The 8,855-nt window shown below is 40.8% G+C and overlaps 1 protein-coding gene across 1 annotated transcript in view; it reads right to left on the bottom strand.

The window, feature by feature from the left end:
- The window catches only part of LOC139761039 (uncharacterized), a 38,705-nt gene that overhangs the window by 8,468 nt on the left and 21,382 nt on the right, over positions 1–8,855 (bottom strand). The window lies entirely within an intron of this gene.

The raw sequence follows: 8,855 nt of genomic DNA, 5'->3' as shown, positions 1-8,855 counted from the left end.
ACACACAGCACATATACATACCTATACATCTCAATGTATACATATATATACACACAGAGACATATACATATATACCCATGTACATAATTCATACTGTCTGCCTTTATTTATTTCCATCACCACCCGGCCACACATAGAATAACAACACCCTCCCCCCTCATGTGTGCAAGGTAGTGCTAGGAAAAGACAACAAAGGCCCCATTCGTTCACCCTCAGTCTCTAGCTGTCATGTAATAATGCACCGAAACCACAGCTCCCTTTCCACAGCCAGGCCCCACAGAACTTTCCATGGTTTACCCCAGATGCTTCACATGCCCTGGTTCAATCCACTGACAGCACATCTACCCCGGTATACCACATCGTTCCAATTCACTCTATTCCATGCACGCCTTTCACCCTCCTGCATGTTCAGGCCCCAATCACTCAAAATCTTTTTCACTCCATCTTTCCACCTCCAATTTGGTCTCCCACTTCTCCTCGTTCCCTCCACCTCTGACACATATATCCTCTTAGTCAATCTTTCCTCACTCATTCTCTCCATGTGACCAAACCATTTCAAAACACCCTCTTCTGCTCTCTCAACCACACTCTTTTTATTACCACACATCTCTCTCACCCTATTATTACTTACTCAGTCAAACCACCTCACACCACATATTATCCTCAAACATCTCATTTCCAGCACATCCACCCTCCTGCGCACAACTCTATCCACAGCCCACGCCTCGCAACCATACAACATTGTTGGAATCACTATTCCTTCAAACGTACCCATTTTTGCTTTCCGAGATAATGTTCTCGACTTCCCACATTCTTCAAGGCTCCCAGAATTTTCGCCCTTTACCCCATCCTATGATTCACTTCCACTTCCATGGTTCCATCCACTGCCAAATCCACTCCCAGATATCTAAAACACTTCACTTCTCCAGTTTCACTCCATTCAAACTTACCTCCTAATTTACTTGACCCTCAACCCTACTGTACCTAATAACCTTACTCTTATTCACATTTACTCTCAACTTTCTTCTTTCACACACTTTACCAAACTCAGTCACCAGCTTCTGCAGTTTCTCACATGAATCAGCCACCAGCGCTGTATCATCAGCAAACAACAACTGACTCACTTCCCAAGCTCTCTCATCCACAACAGACTGCATACTTGCCCCCATCCATAAACAAATTAAACAATCATGGAGACATCACACACACCCCTGCCGCAAACTTACTCACTGAGAACCAATCACTTTCCTCTCTTCCTACACGTACACATGCCTTACATCCTCGATAAAAACTTTTCACTGCTTCTAACAACTTGCCTCCCACACTATACATTCTTAATATCTTCCACAGAGCATCTCTATCAACTCTATCATATGCCTTCTCCAGATCCATGAATGCTACATACAAAGCCATTTGCTTTTCTAAGTATTTCTCACATACATTCTTCAAAGCAAACAACTGATCCACACATCCTCTACCACTTCTGAAACCAAACTGCTCTTCCCCAATCTGATGCTCTGTACATGCCTTCACCCTCTAAATCAATACCCTCCCATAGAATTTACCAGGAATACTCAACAAACTTATACCTCTGTAATTTGAGCACTCACTCTTATCCCCTTTGCCTTTGTACAATGGCACTATGCAAGCATTCTGCCAATCCTCAGGCACCTCACCATGAATCATACATACATTAAATAACCTTACCAACCAGTCAACAATACAGTCACCCCCTTTATTAATAAATTCCACTGCAATAACATCCAAACCCGCTGCCTTGCCGGCTTTCATCTTCCGCAAAGCTTTTACTACCTCTTCCCTGTTTACCAAATCATTTTCCCTAACCCTCTCACTTTGCACACCACCTCGACCAAAACACCCTATATCTGCCACTCTATCATCAAACACATTCAACAAACCTTCAAAATACTCACTCCATCTCCTCACATCACCACTATTTGTTATCACCTCCCCATTAGCCCCCTTCACTGAAGTTCCCATTTGTTCCCTTGTCTTATGCACTTTATTTACCTCCTTCCAAAACATCTTTTTATTCTCCCTAAAATTCAATGATACTTTCTCACTCCAACTCTCATTTGCCCTCTTTTTCACCTCTTGCATCTTTCTCTTGACCTCCTGCCTCTTTCTTTTATACATCTCCCACTCATTTGCATTATTTCCCTGCAAAAATCGTCCAAATGCCTCTCTCTTCTCTTTCACTAATAATCTGGCTTCTTTATCCCACCACTCACTACCCTTTCTAATCTGCCCACCTCCCACACTTCTCATGCCACAAGTATCTTTTGCGCAAGCCATCACTGCTTCCCTAAATACATCCCATTCCTCTCCCACTCCCCTTACGTCCTTTGTTCTCACCTTTTTCCATTCTGTATTCAGTCTCTCCTGTTACTCCCTCACACAAGTCTCCTTCCCAAGCTCACTTACTCTCACCACTCTCTTCACCCCAACATTCTCTCTTCTTTTCGGAAAACCTCTACAAATCTTCACCTTCGCCTCCACAAGATAATGATCAGACATCCCTCCAGTTGCCCCTCTCAGCACATTAACATCCAAAAGTCTCTCTTTCGCGCGCCTATCAATTAACACGTAATCCAATAATGCTCTCTGGCCATCTCTCCTACTTACATACGTATACTTATGTATATCTCTCTTTTTAAACCAGGTATTCCCAATCCCAGTCCTTTTTCAGCACATAAATCTACAAGCTCTTCACCATTTCCATTTACAACACTGAACACCCCATGTATACCAATTATTCCCTCAACTGCCACATTACTCACCTTTGCATTCAAATCACCCATCACTATAACCCGGTCTCGTGCATCAAAATCACTAACACACTCATTCAGCTGCTCCCAAAACACTTGCCTCTCACGATCTTTCTTCTCATGCCCAGGTGAATATGCGCCAATAATCACCCATCTCTCTCCATCAGCTTTCAGTTTTACCCATATCAATCTAGAGTTTACTTTCTTACACTCTATCACATACTCCCACCACTCCTGTTTCAGGAGTAGTGCTACTCCTTCCCTTGCTCTTGTCCTCTCACAAACCCCTGACTTTACTCCCAAGACATTCCCAAACCACTCTTCCCCTTTACCCTTAAGCTTCGTTTCACTCAGAGCCAAAACATCCAGGTTCCTTTTCTCAAACATACTACCTATCTCTCCTTTTTTCTCATCTTGGTTACATCCACACACATTTAGACACCCCAATCTGAGCCTTCGAGGAGGATGAGCACTCCCCGCGTGACTCCTTCTTCTGTTTCCCCTTTTAGAAAGTTAAAATACAAGGAGGGGAGGGTTTCTAGCCCCCCGCTCCCATCCCCTTTAGTCACCTTCTACGACATGCGAGGAATGCGTGGGAAGCATTCTTTCTCCCCTATCCCCAGGGTTAGGGGAGAAATGCCTTTAGGTTTTATGATCACAGTTGTGATATGTGTTGCATTTCAAAAATTTAGAATGTTTCCTTTAATTTTTCAGTGCTCTCTTTAATTGGATGCTAAGTAAATTGTTCAAGGCTGTAGGTATTTTGGATGTGGATGTTTTGGTAAATGATTTTTGCTTGAGTGCGCTGTAAATGTGTGTCTATAACTTTTCAGAAAGTGTGTCTATGACTTTTCAGAAAGTGAACTATATTTTTTTTTTTTATTATACTTTGTCGCTGTCTCCCACGTTAGCGAGGTAGCACAAGGAAACAGACGAAAGAATGGCCCAACCCACCCACATACACATGTATATACATACATGTCCACACACACACATATACATAACTATACATTTCAATGTATACATATATATACAAACACATTTATTTATTTATTTATTTATTTTGCTTTGTTGCTGTCTCCCGCATTAGCGAGGTAGCGCAAGGAAACAGACGAAAGAATGGCCCAACCCTCCCACATTATATTATATTTATTTTATTTTGCTTTGTCACTGTCTCCCGCGTTTGCGAGGTAGCGCAAGGAAACAGACGAAAGAAATGGCACAACCCACCCCCATACACAATGTACACACACTCACGCCCACACACGCAAATATACATACCTATACATCTCAATGTACACATATATATATACACACACAGACACATGCATATATACCCATGCACACAATTCACACTGCCTGCCCCTATTCATTCCCATCGCCACCTCGCCACACATGGAATACCATCCCCCTCCCCCCTCATGTGTGCGAGGTAGCACTAGGAAAAGACAACAAAGGCCCCATTCATTCACACTCAGTCTCCAGCTGTCACGCAATAATGCCCGAAACCACAGCTCCCTTTCCACATCCAGGCCCCACACAACTTTCCATGGTTTACCCCAGACACTTCACATGCCCTGATTCAATCCACTGACAGCACGTCAACCCCGGTATACCACATCGATCCAATTCACTCTATTCCTTGCCCGCCTTTCACCCTCCAGCATGTTTAGGCCCCGATCACTCAAAATCTTTTTCACTCCATCTTTCCACCTCCAATTTGGTCTCCCACTTCTCGTTCCCTCCACCTCCGACACATATATCCTCTTGGTCAATCTTTCCTCACTCATTCTCTCCATGTGCCCAAACCATTTCAAAACACCCTCTTCTGCTCTCTCAACCACGCTCTTTTTATTTCCACACATCTCTCTTACCCTTACATTACTTACTCGATCAAACCACCTCACACCACACATTGTCCTCAAACATCTCATTTCCAGCACATCCACCCTCCTGCGCACAACTCTATCCATAGCCCACGCCTCGCAACCATACAACATTCTTGGAACCACTATTCCTTCAAACATACCCATTTTTGCTTTCCGAGATAATGTTCTTGACTTCCACACATTCTTCAAGGCACCCAGGATTTTCGCCCATCTCCCCCACCCTATGATTCACTTCCGCTTCCATGGTTCCATCCGCTGCCAGATCCACTCCCAGATATCTAAAACACTTTACTTCCTCCAGTTTTTCTCCATTCAAACTTACCTCCCAATTGACTTGACCCTCAACCCTACTGTACCTAATAACCTTGCTCTTATTCACATTTACTCTTAACTTTCTTCTTTCACACACTTTACCAAACTCAGTCACCAGCTTCTGCAGTTTCTCACATGAATCAGCCACCAGCGCTGTATCATCAGCGAACAACAACTGACTCACTTCCCACATACACATGTATATACATACACGTCCACACACGCAAATATACATACCTATACATCTCAACGTATGCATACATATATATACACACACATATACATATGTACATAATTCATAATGTCTGCCTTTATTCATTCCCACTGCCATCTTGCCACACATGAAATAACAATCTCCTCCCCCTTCATGTGTGCGAGGTAGTGCTAGGAAAAGACAACAAAGGCCACATTCATTCACACTCAGTCTCTAGCTGTCATGTTTAATGCACTGAAACCACAGCAAACAAAATACCTAAAGTATCAATGTGAGTTTTCAAAAACTACTACATTCTCCAAATTCTGAATGGTGAAAAGTGATAATTAGGGCAAGTTAGTGACTACTGATGTTAACAGTAAAAAGAAGTAATGTCCATGCAGAGACCAAAAGGTATGGCTGCATAGCAAGGCAAAGCCAAAGAGTCTTGGTGTTACACAAGACTTTCTAAAGGCTCCTGCAGTCCAAAACTGTACTACTAAATTAACAGGAATGTAGTCTCCTTTGGAGTGAGAAGTTCTTTGATTAGACTGTACTCTCAGTGATACAGCCTTGCCAAAGGTGACTACATTCATGGTGTAACCAAGAAGGCAAAGTCTAGTAACACTTTAACATTTTGTCAGTTTGCTTAAGACTTCTAGGAGATTTGCAGCAATGCATACTCTATTTTCTAATTTTCTTGGGGGATGTGTCCCCTTGTCCCCTGGGTACATCCATGTTGCACTGTTTACCTAATTTCATTTTGCTGATATTGTGCAGTCAACAGCAGGATTGACTGCTTCATCTTTTTAGTTTTGTAAAGTGAGCAAGAAATAGGTTAGTGATCACAAGTTTACCTGTCATCAGAAGTTTTGGTCAAGAAATAATCACAGATGAACAATTTTGTTATGATGCTACAAATTGTGTCACTTCAAAAATCATATCCCTGCCTTTTAGGGAACCATTTTGTGACATCTTCCAAAAAAATTGGTAAAAACCAATTTGAGTCATTAAATACATCTCAAGGTTCAAAGTTATGCCATACATAGTACATGGGGAAGACCATCACAGATACTCAGCAGGACAATATTGTTAGTAAGTACAGTACTATTATTGGCTATGTTGATGTCGTTATTAGTGCTGATGATGATGTTGGAATTAGTACTGATGATAATGGTGTTAGATTTATTACTAATGATACTTAGATATAGTGGTCGTGATGCCAGAGGTGGACTTGATGATATTTTGGGTGGAGTAGTGGTGTTAGTAGTGATGTTAGTGTTGGAGTTAAATTTTATTAGATTATTAGGGAAGTAACATAATATAATACAAATTTTTTTTATCATTATTACATGAGAATTTATTTACAAACCCAAATTTGTGAAAATAATTAATGTACAATAAAAATAACCTGAAAAATTATGTAAACTTACATGCTGTGCACCTTCAGTAAGTCTATGCCTAGTTCATATCAGGGTAGGTGGGCATGTAGACTCCCTGAGAATGTAAGAGACACATCACCTCCAAGAGGTAATTTAGTGTTCTGCACCAACATGTACATATAAGTGTGGGCAGGTCATTGATTGTTTGGGAGTTGTACAAGACAACAGACAGACATAACCCTTTCTCCTGTCAGCTTGTCAGTAGATACAGTGTTCATGTTTGCCATGGTACACTTTATACAGTATCATATTTGGATTGAGGTTGTTCAGATGCAGTAGTTTAGGTGGGGCCCAACCTGTGATTGTGGTGATTTGCTTGTTTGTATATTTATGTCGCTTTCCCCAAGTGGAACATTTAGAAAATATTTGAAAAATACAGTTTTCTCTATTTTGACATTAGCAGTGAATAGACAGTTATTTCCCTGAGCTAGAAAATGTAACACTCACAAGGAATACAAACTGCTCTTGTCTGCTGAGAGATATTGCAGTTGCTTTTGTCAGCCAGAATGGCTTTTTAGTTGGGATGAAAGTCATGGTTTACAGCTGTAATCCTTCCATCATGTGTTAAAAATGCCCAGAACCTGACGAGTGAGCCTTTACTGGTTAGACATCAAGGAAAAGCATTGCATATGAATATGAATGTTTTGATCCATTTAATTGTTAGTGAACAGTAGGAGAGTGCTTGGCTTACTTCCCACAACTGTAAAGTCAAAACAAATGCCAGAGGCTCCCTGCCTATCAAAGAAGAAATGGCTGTTTTCAACGGGGATGATCTTTCCTGGGTTTCTAGTTTGAAAGCTATTGTATAAGCAAGGTTCATGAACATGGCTGGTAGGTGTTCATGTTACTTATACTGTGTTTATATTAAAATTACACATATGTACTTTCCTATATATGTACATCAACTATATTGTGCTGTATCAACTTTTGTCAATGTAGAAAATATTCCTGAGCTATATTCTTATGGGAAGTGTTGCTGTACTATGCTTGCATATGATCACATCACCTCAGACATTGTGTTCAGGTTAGTTAGCATTCAAGTTGGGCTGTACAAAATGCAAATTTCCAATTAACAAGAACACTACAACACTAGGTTACTTGCTACTTGGTTTTATGATTTGTCTTTTCATTTTGGAGTACAGCAATGAAACAGGTAGGAAGTAGTTGGTCGGCAGCCAACAACCAGGGAGGTATATTACTAGTATTACCCACCAGGGTTTCGGGAGGGTTAATGACAACTATGTAGTAAGCCAACATTTCAGTGGTTGTCATGTTGCACTCCTCTGACCACAGATAGCAATCTTTTCTTTCTGTCTCACCCACACATGGGCAACTGGCATTCTGTCCACAAGCATACAATCTCTCCTTGTCATACATAATACTTAACTCACACAGCTCATTCTTCACAACTCTAGACTTTCCTGTAGTGAGCACTATGCACTAGCCCTGCCTCTTGGCAAAATGATAGGAGCAATAGATGTAAGTAGAAAAATTTAGGCAGAGGTTGTAAGTAAAAACATCAGGTGGGAGTGTTAGGTAGAATTAGTCTATAGGAACATCAGGTAGGAGCCTCTGCAAACACTGCATTAGAATTGCCTTCTGCCAGTGGCCTGTTAAGGATGAGGTACTAAAGGCTAAGAGGTGGCACTGGAGTTCACTAGTTATGAAGACTCTATTGCTGTAGTTTCCTCCTCGAGGGAGTTCCAGGTAGGGACAAGCATTAGAGATATAGATAGAGAGATAGTACTGAAACAAAGAGGTAACCTTACCAAGTGTGATATCCAGCTTAGCATAGGAAGACCCAACTGTAAGAAAGGATATTTTCCTTTCCAATGTCGCGCAAAGTGTTCCCCATGCGATGATATATTTTATATAATGAAACGGTATTAAAACCAAATAATTTATTCAGTAAATGACAATATTTCTTTTAGGATACTTGAGGAATACTTTAAAATATGCTTTCCATAAATTTGTTGAACAGTTCAGGACAGAGTACAGAATATTTTTATCTAGAAAAGTTAAAGAAGGCATGGCTATGGCAGTGAAATTTATTTTGGATTTCTGCACAGCTATGAACAACAAGCAGTGGAAGTCTTTTTTGAGGTTTTCACAACTACAAAAAAATGGCAGTAAAATTAATTGTCGAGTGTTGCACAGATAATATACGATAGTCACTCTTACCCTGCTACTAAATTTACATTTTAGGCTTAACATTGATAAGTACACTTTT

This window comes from Panulirus ornatus, chromosome 39 (assembly GCF_036320965.1).
Source record: "Panulirus ornatus isolate Po-2019 chromosome 39, ASM3632096v1, whole genome shotgun sequence".
NCBI classification, from domain to species: Eukaryota; Metazoa; Arthropoda; class Malacostraca; order Decapoda; family Palinuridae; genus Panulirus; species Panulirus ornatus.
Note: the sequence above shows the minus strand (reverse complement) of the source record. Positions and strands in the feature narration are given on the sequence as shown.